This window comes from Ascaphus truei, unplaced genomic scaffold (assembly GCF_040206685.1).
Source record: "Ascaphus truei isolate aAscTru1 unplaced genomic scaffold, aAscTru1.hap1 HAP1_SCAFFOLD_1556, whole genome shotgun sequence".
Lineage (NCBI taxonomy): Eukaryota > Metazoa > Chordata > Amphibia > Anura > Ascaphidae > Ascaphus > Ascaphus truei.
In genome coordinates, this window is record NW_027454446.1 from 68,281 (window position 1) to 78,951 (window position 10,671).

At 44.5% G+C, this 10,671-nt stretch overlaps 1 long non-coding RNA gene across 5 annotated transcripts in view; it reads right to left on the minus strand.

Annotated features, from left to right (window-relative positions):
• Positions 1–7,557, minus strand: part of LOC142476303 (uncharacterized) — a 46,557-nt gene extending 39,000 nt beyond the window's left edge. For 4 of the 5 annotated variants that reach the window (XR_012791520.1, XR_012791522.1, XR_012791519.1 and 1 more), the window contains exons 1-5: positions 7,468–7,557; positions 5,991–6,110; positions 4,875–4,970; positions 3,327–3,430; positions 1,972–2,082 (exon numbers count right to left, since the gene is read on the minus strand). This is a non-coding gene — a long non-coding RNA (uncharacterized LOC142476303). The remainder of the gene's footprint in view (positions 1–1,971; positions 2,083–3,326; positions 3,431–4,874; positions 4,971–5,990; positions 6,111–7,467) is intronic. The other variant, XR_012791521.1, reaches the window with a different exon arrangement.
• Positions 7,558–10,671: the final 3,114 nt, after the last annotated feature.

The window sequence follows — 10,671 nt, forward strand, 5'->3', positions numbered from 1 at the left end:
TTTGTATTTGTTATTTATAGGATTGTCACAAAGAGTTGATGAGGTCACCAAATGATAGTATGTAGAGAGAAAGAGAGATCTCAGAACAGAGCCCTGATGTATACCCACAGACAGATCAATAGAAGACGAAGACATGTTAGCAACAGAGATGGAGAATGTGTGACAGGAAAGTTATGATGAAAACCAGGATAGAACTGTGTTACGGATACCAAGAGAGAGTTTAGAATATGAAGGAGGAGAGTGATTGAGAGCATCAAACGCAGCAGATAGATCAAGTAGGATTAGTAGGGAAAAGTGACCTTGGGAATTTGCTTTAAGCACAGTCTGTAGAACGAGCTGTACGAAAGGCAGGTTGTAAAGGATCCAGGAGGGAATGTGATTTAAGAATGTTGACATTCTAGCAATTAGGAGACAAACAGCAGGAGGGATACAGGGCGGTAGTTAGTAAGGCACATAGGGTGTAGGTTGTTTCTGAGAAAAGGGTGACCACTACAGGCTTAAAGTAAGAGGGTAAAGAGCCAGAGAATAGGGAGGAATTGAAGATGTGGGTGAGAGTGGGGACTAAGAGATGCAGTAAGGTGTGAGGGGATACGATCTAGAGGGCATGTGGTAGAGGGAGAAGAGAAGATGATTAGCTTCCAGCTCTGTAAGAGAAGAAAAGGAGTCAAATGCAGAAGGAGAATTAGGTAGAAGGAGAGAAGGGGGAAGGGACAGAAGGAATCTCCTTGTGGGTGGCATCCACCTTGCCTCTGAAGTAGTCAAATGCTTGAGGAGAAGTGAAGGAAGGATGGCAAGTGTGAGGAGAAGGTTAGTGGAGGGAGTCAAATACAGGGAAAAAAAGACAGCGTAAATTAAATTTGAGTGTTGATGAATGTGAAAAAAAAGTAGTGTGGTTTGGCCCCAGAGAGCAGCTTTATACAGGACTGGAGACATTTTTACTGTAGAAAAATCAAATATCAATTGTGTGATTTCCTTCATAGGCATTAAGAACAGCGAGTGGAAGTGTGATGAACATGTTTGGGAATTTAGCCAAGGGTGTGGGCTAGAGGGACAAGTGTGTCAGAGCCTAGAGGGGGCATATAGATAGGAGGATAGCATTGTAAGAGTTAATAAGATTGTTAGTTTAAGCGGAAAGAGAGAGAGAGCAGAGAGGTTAGAGTAGATGTCAGAGGAGAGTTTAATTAAGCAGAGGCAAATCAGTGGGACAGGTAAGATGGGGTGAGGGGAATGACTGATTGTGAATGATGAGAGCAGAAGAGGTCATGTACAACTAGAGCCTTGTTAGTCAGAGAACGGACATTCCAGATGGCATAGGAGAAGGGAAGAGAAAAGTAAGGAAAGGAATGTGGATTACATTAGATAGGTTAACACTCTTAGCAGGGAGGCCCGATGTGTATATGAGCAGGTTCAAGATTATAAGAGATATCCCACACATCAGCAAACATAGAAGGAGACACAGAGATAGGTGTAGAGAGAGACAGAGATAGCTCTATGTAGAGAGAGAGGGACGTAGAGAGAATGAGACAGATAGGCGCAGAGAGAGGGGGCGCAGAGAGAGGAGGCGCCAAAAGAGGGGGCGCAGAGAGAGGGGGCCCAGAGAATAGGATATTAAAGAGTGCTTTTCATTGAGCAGTGCAGAAATAGCTGCAATAGAGGTCTGTACAAATGGTGCAGTGTGTAGACACATGCAAAGGTAGGGGAAGGAAAGAGGAGAACATGTGGATAAAAGCAGGAGTGTGGAAGTTAGAGAAATTAGAAAAGTTTAACAGAGGAGTGAGGAAACAGCAAGCAGAAAGAACAAGAGAGAGGTTACATTGGGATGACGTTCTGTGGTAAAGAGAAAATGCTAGGAGAGAGCTTTCAAATATTAGAGGACATGAATTGAGGGAGCAAATGTATAAATCAAAACCTGAGGGGGAGGTATAGCACGAAAGCTTGCACAGCAGATTATAGTCTTAATGTTGCGTGTACCTGTCAGGGTATTCAAGAAGTTAAATTCTCACAAGTGCAGAGTTCATGATGAAATGCTGAATCTAGTCCCCCTCCAATTTAATTTTAATATAACTTTTCCATTCTTCATTACTGCAAAAAGCAAACAAAACCAAACCACATTGCATTACTATTTTCAAAATGGATTGAATGGCATATTCAACAGTGACTGTGTGATGCCAATATTCCCCACTCACTCGTAGTGAAGCACATATTGTACTAGTGTTGAAAGTAGGCCGGTAGAGTCAGGTACGCAGTACTGATAAAACAATAAGTGCCCGTCGTAAGTACCAGCTCCGCAACAGTGCAGGCATCACATTAGTGACGTGGATGAACATATATGGATAAGCCCATATTAAGGCATCACGTGACCAGAGCCGTCACTGACTGGGTATACGTAAAGACGCAGGGAGATGCAAGGAAAGGGAGGGAGAGAGACAGGGAGAAGATGTGAAACGGAGGAAGGCACGGATGGAGGGAGTTCTTCCGAGCTTCTGCGGGCCTCTCTCTTTCACTGGTGCATGCCGGGAGCTGGTCCCAACATCCACAAAGTGTGTGTGTATTATTGGTTGTATTTTATGGGGGTAGGAGGGTAGTGTGTATATTGTGTGTGTGGGAGTATTATATTGTGTGTAGAGGTGCAGAGGAGAGTACTAGATTGTGTATCTTGTGTAAGGGTGTTGTGTATATTGTGTTTGGAGCTATAATATTATTGGGGAGATTAGTATTGAGGAGGTATTATAGTGTGTATTGTGGGGAGTATTAGTGTGTGTATTGTTTGTGGGTGACAGATGCTGGGGGTATGCAGCAATCCCTGCACTGAGGTCCGAGGCGGCTCTGCATCGCTCGCACACACTGTGGATGACCAAGCATGTGCCCATGATAATCATGGCCTTAGAGGGATGAGTGTGTCAGAGCCTAGAAGGGGCATATATATGATGGAGGAGGGAGGAGGAGGAGGGAGGAGGAGGAGGGAGGAGGAGGAGATGATAGCATTGTAAAAGTTAACAAGATAGTTAGTTTAAGCAGAAAGTGAGGAGAGGTTAGAGATAAGGGTAGATGTCAGAGGAGAGAGTTCAATTAAGCTGAGGTATCGAGTAGGACAGGGGTGAGGGGAATGAGAGGTGGTGGATGATGAGAGCAGAAGAGGTCATGTACAAATAGACCTTGTTAGTCAGAGAGCAGTCATTCCAGAGGGCACGTGAGAAGTGAAGAGTAAAGTGAGACATGGAATGTGGATTACATTAGATGGGTTAATACGCTTAGCAGGGAGGTGGAGAGAGAGAGGCAAGAGGCAGAGAGTGGTGCAGGGGTTGAGGAAGAGATGTTGCATGTACCTTATCAGAACATTAAAGAACATCAATTCACACTGGTGCAGAGTTGATGATGAATCCAGTTCACCTCCAATTCAATTTTAACAGAAATGTTTCATTCTTCATTACTGAAAAAAAAGAAAAGTAAAAAACATTTCATTACTATTTTCAAAATGGATTGAATTCCCCCAACAATGACTATGTGTTACCAATATATCCCTCTCAGTCCCACTGCAGCATATACTGTACCAGTGTGAAAGTAGGAAGGTACACAGTACCGGTAAAACAATACGTGCCGGTACTATGCACCATATGAATTATAAGGGGATGTAAATCTCCCAGTCTCTCTCCATATCCGCAACAGAGCGGGCTCCGGTCAGTGGCATGGATGCCCATATATGGGTATGCTCATATTTGGGCATCCCATGTCACTGACCGGAGCCGGCTCTGAGTATAGGGATATATGCGGAGACGCACAGGTGCAAGGAAATGGGAGGAGGCACGGTGAGAAACAGGGAGAGACCACAGGAAGATAGAGGGCAACAACTTCCACAAGGTACTTGTATGGGTATAATTGTTTGTATTTTGTGCAGAGGGGGTAATTTCAGATAAAATACAATTCTCCACCCTCTACGAAACAATTCCACTTTGTTCAGTAAGCCAGAAAGTCTTGGTCCCATGTGGACTGAATTTAATGCAAATAAGGTCCTTAATACACAAGTAAAGAATAAAGTTACTTATTCTCTACTGTAAGAAGTGCCACATTGCCCACTATTTGGGTCCTGTGCCCAGATTGTGACCATGCATGGCAGAGGTGAGATTCCCCCAACTCCAATTTGCTACACTCTCCAAGAGAGATAATTGTGATCAGAGGTGGAACTAGGGGAGGGTGTGAGCAGGGTCACTGCCCAGGGAGTAACCTGACTGGGGGCACGGAAATCTCATTTAGTGCATATGTTGCGGCACTGCATTGATTGACCGGTCAATCTGCACTGCTGCCTGTCACAGTGACATCCTGATCGGGCACTGTGATCAGCTATAGCACTGACCCAGGTGAGATAGTTCAGCACTTTACAAGGAGGGAACAGATGTTGTGGGTGACAGATGCTGGAGGTAGGCCAAGACTGTTGGCCAGAGTAACGTGGAGACTTACTGCACTCTGCATGCCCATCCTCTCCCTGACATCAGGGGAAGGAAGTGGCCCTGGGGTGTGTGTAGGTATGCCAGATGTCAGTGTATGCATAAGTAAGTATGCCTGTGTAGTGGGAGGTGTAGGGGCGTTAAGCTGGAGGACTTAAAACAGGCACAAAAGCACATAGATACCTCTGATTATACCGCACCAAATGCTGATAATATCATGCTGTAGCTGCACTTTACAGAAGATGATGCAGATGTCATCATTGGTTGGTGGGTTCATTAAATCAATCCATCATATCATAACCACACTGTGCATATGATGTACTGAATCAGTAACACCAGGAAGACATCTCCATGTTAGGAGTAGAGTTGAAGTTAACAGAATATGTCCAGCACTGTGGTGTGTAGCCCATAAATAATAATTGTGCACATTACCAGAACAACATACTGTCAACTGCAAGATCATTTTGCTGCTTGTAGCGTATGCTCATCCTGTACAGTGTTGTAGTAGATCCGTCTCTTCAGTGTTCACTGCAACAAAAGTAAGACATTGCATTAATATTACAGACGTTTGGGGGCTGAAATCTCACTTCGCTGCGGACAATTTCCCTTTGCATAAGATTCTTGTGATTATGTCAATGATGATCAATAACTGCATCATAACACAGCCGCTCTATACAGAAGATGTACTTGCTCTCATTGGTCATTGAGGTAATATGTCACACAATGTACAGATATAGCAAGGATTATTTCTCCCACTTGTGCATTATGGCATTATGATGGGAAATGTTGTGAGATTCTGCATTATCAGCATCACTGAATCTTTTGGAAATTAAGTGATATTCTATGTTTTAATGCAATATTATGGGTGATCAGCCGGTAAAATAATAATAGCTTGCTGTATCTGTAGCCATGCTCTACCCATGATGTGCTGAACCAATGACTGCAGAGAGATTCAGAGTGCTAAACATGACTGGAACGCATCTCTGAATAATGGGCAGCAAAGCAGTGCAGAATAGGAGGTGAAAGTATTTAAAATGGAAGATCCTTAGCAGCTGTGTGGAGAGTAGACAGTACAGACTGACCAAGTAAATGGTAAAAGGAGTAACTTCAACATTACTTGGCTTTGTTCTCCACATTGAAGCTTTCCTCCTCTTTAAATCACTAATACTGATGCCATGTGTAACCTGTACTGAGAGTTATATAATCTACTGGCCTAGATGAAACCATATGATGCAAACAGGATCCATCCCACTCCAGATTCATAGAATTGAACCACCTCAACCTTTCATAACAATCACATAGAACTGCAGCTGTGCGCTACTGCACATGTTCTTGTTATGAATGGTAGTAGATGTGGTCCTTGGGTCTTTACTTCATACTGTAGCCACCCTCTACTCATGATGTATTGAATCAACGAAAACTTGCATGGTTCAGATCACAGGAAGGGGTAGAGTAGAGATGAAAATATTCAATGTGAAACCCGTAGCAGCCGGATTGTGTGGAGTCAATAAAACGACAAATACTAAATGGTAAATGAGAAATATACACATTGCTTATCTGTCTCTGTGTAGTAATTTTCCTTCTCTTCAACTGTCCTTCAAATTTTCTCTTTTGCAAGAAAAGGAACACATGGCTTCAATATTCACTTCTGTTCTGCAGTCATCCCTCCTGAAATAAAAGTTAAGCATTGCATTGTTATTATGATAATACATACAATAAACCTTGCTCCAAACCATTTGATGCAAAGCAAATCCACCTCCCACCCACAGCTGTGCTCCGTCTAGAGCATGCATGTCAAACTCCAGTCCTCGAGGGTCCCAAACAGGCCAGGTTTTCAGTAGGGATATCCTGAAAACCTGGCCTGTTTGCTGCCCTCGAGGACTGGAGTTTGACATCCTTGTTCTTGAGCTTCTACCACGCAAGTCATCCATGTGAGTGACACTGTACTGCAGTCCTGGTCTGCACACAATCTACTGAATCAATGACATCACACTGTAAAGGCAATCTACAAGATGTATTAGTTGTCCACACTTCCGAAATGTTACTTTTATGTCCAAATCACTTATTCCCATGACCTGATATTTGTATTTGTTATTTATAGGATTTTCACATGTATTACTACTGTGAAACGCTATATACATTAATAGTGCTATATAAATAAATACATACACATTTATATATAATAATAATAACAGCATGTTCTTTTAAAGCGCTGCTAGTTTTACGTAGCGCTATACAGAGACATTTTGCAGACACAAGTCCCTGCCCCATAGAGCTATAATCTATGACATTGGTGCCTGAGGCACAGAGGATATGAAGTGACTTGCCCAAGGTCACACACACACAAATATATATACATAAATATATACATATATATATACACACACACACACACACACACACACACACACACACACACACACACACACACACACATGAAAACTAACACAGAAAAAAAGAATCCCCTGAATAGCACTCTAACATACACAAATTGTATCAATAAAGGTTTATTAATCACATACACATAAATGGTTAAAATGAGGAGCAGTGGTGACCTACAAAGCTGTTATAAACTGAACCTTAAGGTGTGGGGAAAAATGCTACACTGCAGTAATAAGTACAAAGTATGTAAATAAAGTGTAGAGGCAAGAAATATATGGAAATGAGAACACTCAGACCGGCCGGTCAAGTACTACCTAAGTTGAAGCCCCCTGTGTGAAGTGCTTGTATGAAACTAGTGTATAACTAACAAGCAAATGCTTGTCCGGGGGCTTAACATATAGACAGTTGATAGATGTATTTGAAGTTGCATATTCTGTGCCGTGGATTAATCAGTATACTGAAAGCAACTGAAGATGGTACAGTAGCTGTGATAGGTTGGCCTCATAGCTCCTCCTTCAATGGAGGACTCGGCTCACGGAGCACTTAAATCTCTAAATGCCCAAAGAAAAAAATAAGCATGCAGTACTTAAAGTGAAAGTAAAATGAGAAATGAAATAAACACACACATTGAAAAATCACTCACCCGACTGAGAGCGCCTTCTACAGAGCGCTGTACCACTGCTCAGCTAGCAGCTAAAACTGTCTCATTTTCCCACCATTGAAGTTTACACATGTCCACGCCCCACTCTAACAAGACGCTGTGTACGGAAACTCGCAGGAGACAAACTAGTGAGAGAAGGTGTAGCTGCTAGCCACACTCCACGAGGTGCATTGTGGGAAATGTAGTTCTTTGCCTGCTAGCTTCTCTGACTGGTTACTGATCAGGTGATGTCACTAGGGGCGGGATTAGTGTGTTGCAATGTAACGGCCCGGCTGTATGATTGTCACAGAAGGGGGGAGCCTGAGAATGTCACGGATTTAATTACACATGTAATGATGTAATAACACAGCCATGAACTAAGTCAGTATACATATGGTCATGTGATATTTATAATGCATTTATTAACATTATTGTGTGGATTTAGGCTGAATTAAACTTGTATGGGATTGTCACTTTAATATCACAGTACCACTACTGTTTTAACACTTATAATGACCTCCTGATTACAGATTATTAGGGACAGACTTAAAAAGGCCTGTGTAAATATTTATTATAGAGTGGCCTCTTTACTTTATAATATCAGGGAGTATCAGACAGGCCTGTGTTTATTTTTAATATACATTAGGGTGACCTGACTCCAGATTATTGGCCTTTCCCTCTGACAAATGCATATTTTCCTATACTGTGTTAATTTTGTTAGAACAAAATAAATATTCATGCGCTAAATGACAGTACCAGTGTGAGTCCCAATAAGAAGTAGTGAGGTAAAAAACCATGGTACCAGCAACATATGTAACTGATGGGGAGGGTGCTAAAATATATGGAGTGTGGCGTCCTGATTGCTAAATGAGGTGTATTATATCATAAGTGCATATAACAATATCCCTCATAGCAATCTATTAAGAACCAACAAGAACTAGGTAGCACAATAATCAGTGCTGCAGTTATAGCCTAATAATAAGTATATATATATATATATATATATATATATATACTGCTGCGGCCAAGTTTATTCGAGCATTTGCCCGTTCTTGGCCGCAGCAGTAGCCTGGCGCGCGCCCGAGAGTGACGGGCGCGCGCCGAAGCAGCGGAAGAGCGCCCTCCGATCGGGGCGCTCTCCCTACCGCTGCCGGGTCCGCCGGGTCCCCCGGAACCCCCTGCCGCTGTCCCGCGATCGCGGGACACCAGGGCTCCCTCGGGGAGCCCCTGGACGCGCGTGCAGGGGGCGCACGCTCCCGAAGACGCGTGACCGCGCGTCTATGACGCGCGGCACGCCGAGGGGCGGCCACTAGCAAGCCGGGAAATCTCCCGGCTTGCGGTACCGGCCACACTCGAATAAAGTGTGTCGGTACTATATATATATAATATATATATGTAACCCATATTCCCCCACCCAATCGCAGATAGGGTGCATGTGAGGGGAGCTATATGTATTACCAGTGTGGTGCTTTACCTGTGAGGCTCACAGGAGGCCTGAGCCTCCGCCAATGAGAGCCTGGGGTGTATCCTCCTGAACAATACTATATGGTGCAGCGCCTCCACCTGTGATGGCTCCAAGCAGAGCGGGAGTTGTTCCTCACAGGACAATAATATAATATCACGCACACAGCATATAAAAGAACAGTGACTTTTCTAACAGTAACATAACTATGCATGTCATACATTAAGTGTCTCTCTTCTAGGAGACACAGTAACTCACGTGTCTCGCAGGATGCAACCCCTCACCGTGTACCCACACCATGTCCAACTCCCCACACCACAACCCCACCCCCAAAATAAGGTATGTGTGTGTGTGACTGCACAGCCACTATGTACTGATTTATAGTTGGTGCACTTATGGATGTTACCTGCCGAGCGCTCCAGCGCTAGGACCTGCAAACAGACTTCGCAAAGGATCCGACGGTGAAGATACGTCAGGGTTACCTTCCAGGGCGATCCCACCCGGTTGGTTGCTGCTGTGCTTGAAGAGGTCTGATCCTAAACCTCTGTAATGGTGCTGCGACAGTCTCTGCTTCCTTCACTTCTCTCTCTCTCTAAAGTGACAGGTTCCTGTACTAGGGCCTGTCCCTGTGACCACCCACCCTCACTAGTGGGAAGTCAGGGCCTCAACTCTAGCCTGGGGATTTCTGGCCTAGGGCAGAATCTCGCAGCTCTCTGCCCACCTTCTTTCCCTCTTTGTCCCCTAAGTCTCACTCACTCACGTGCTTCCCAGTCTGCTTCCTGACTGCACAAAACAATGTATCAAATTCCCTGCTGCAGAGAATCTGCAAGTCTCAGTGGCTGGTTGGTTGCAGGTGACAGGGAACATAGGGCATTCACCAGAGGCTGCTGGGGGATGTAGTCCACTCAGAACCTCTTTCCTATGGGGACTGTGTGCGCGGTCTCTACTGCACCTGTGCAAAGCTGTAGTGGCCACCGCTACACATAACTGCACCTGCGCAACCTACCAGATCTCCTGTACACTTGTAATGGCCACCACTACCCTTGCCAACCTCTGCGTATTGCGCGAACCTCGCACCAAACACAACATGGCCGCTGTGGCTATCTGCGCATGCTCGAGCATCAGGGCCCCCGACGGCGCCGGCACAGATAGCAGCGCCAACTGGGAAAAGTCGCCATCCCCTTCCCCCACTGCCACAGGGGTAAGGCAAGGGGCAAAGGAACATCAGGGAAGCCGGGAGTGGCCCCCTTACATATATATATATATATATTGTGGTTGACAAATCACCCAAAAATCTACTCGCTGAACAAAAAAATCTACTCATCACCTAGCCCCGCCCCAGGCCCGCTTTAAAAAAAATTGAATAAATTCCTAGTAAGAACAACATTCGTTTTTGACATGTTTATTTATTGTATTACATTATACTACAATTAGTCCTTGTTAAGAGTGTGTGTGTGACACAGAGAGAGTGTGCGTGTGTGTGTGACACAGAGAGTGTGTGAGACACAGAGAGTGTGTGAGACACAGAGAGTGTGTGAGACACAGAGAGTGTGTGAGATAGGGTGAGGCAGAGGGTGACAGGGTGAGGCAGAGGGTGACAGGGTGAGACAGAGAATGACAGGGTGATACCGAGAGATACAGAGGTTGACAGGGAGAAAATGGGTGACATGGTGTGACACAGGGTGACAGGGTGAGACAGAGGGTGACAGGGTGAGACAGAGGGTGACAGGGGGAAACAGAGGGTG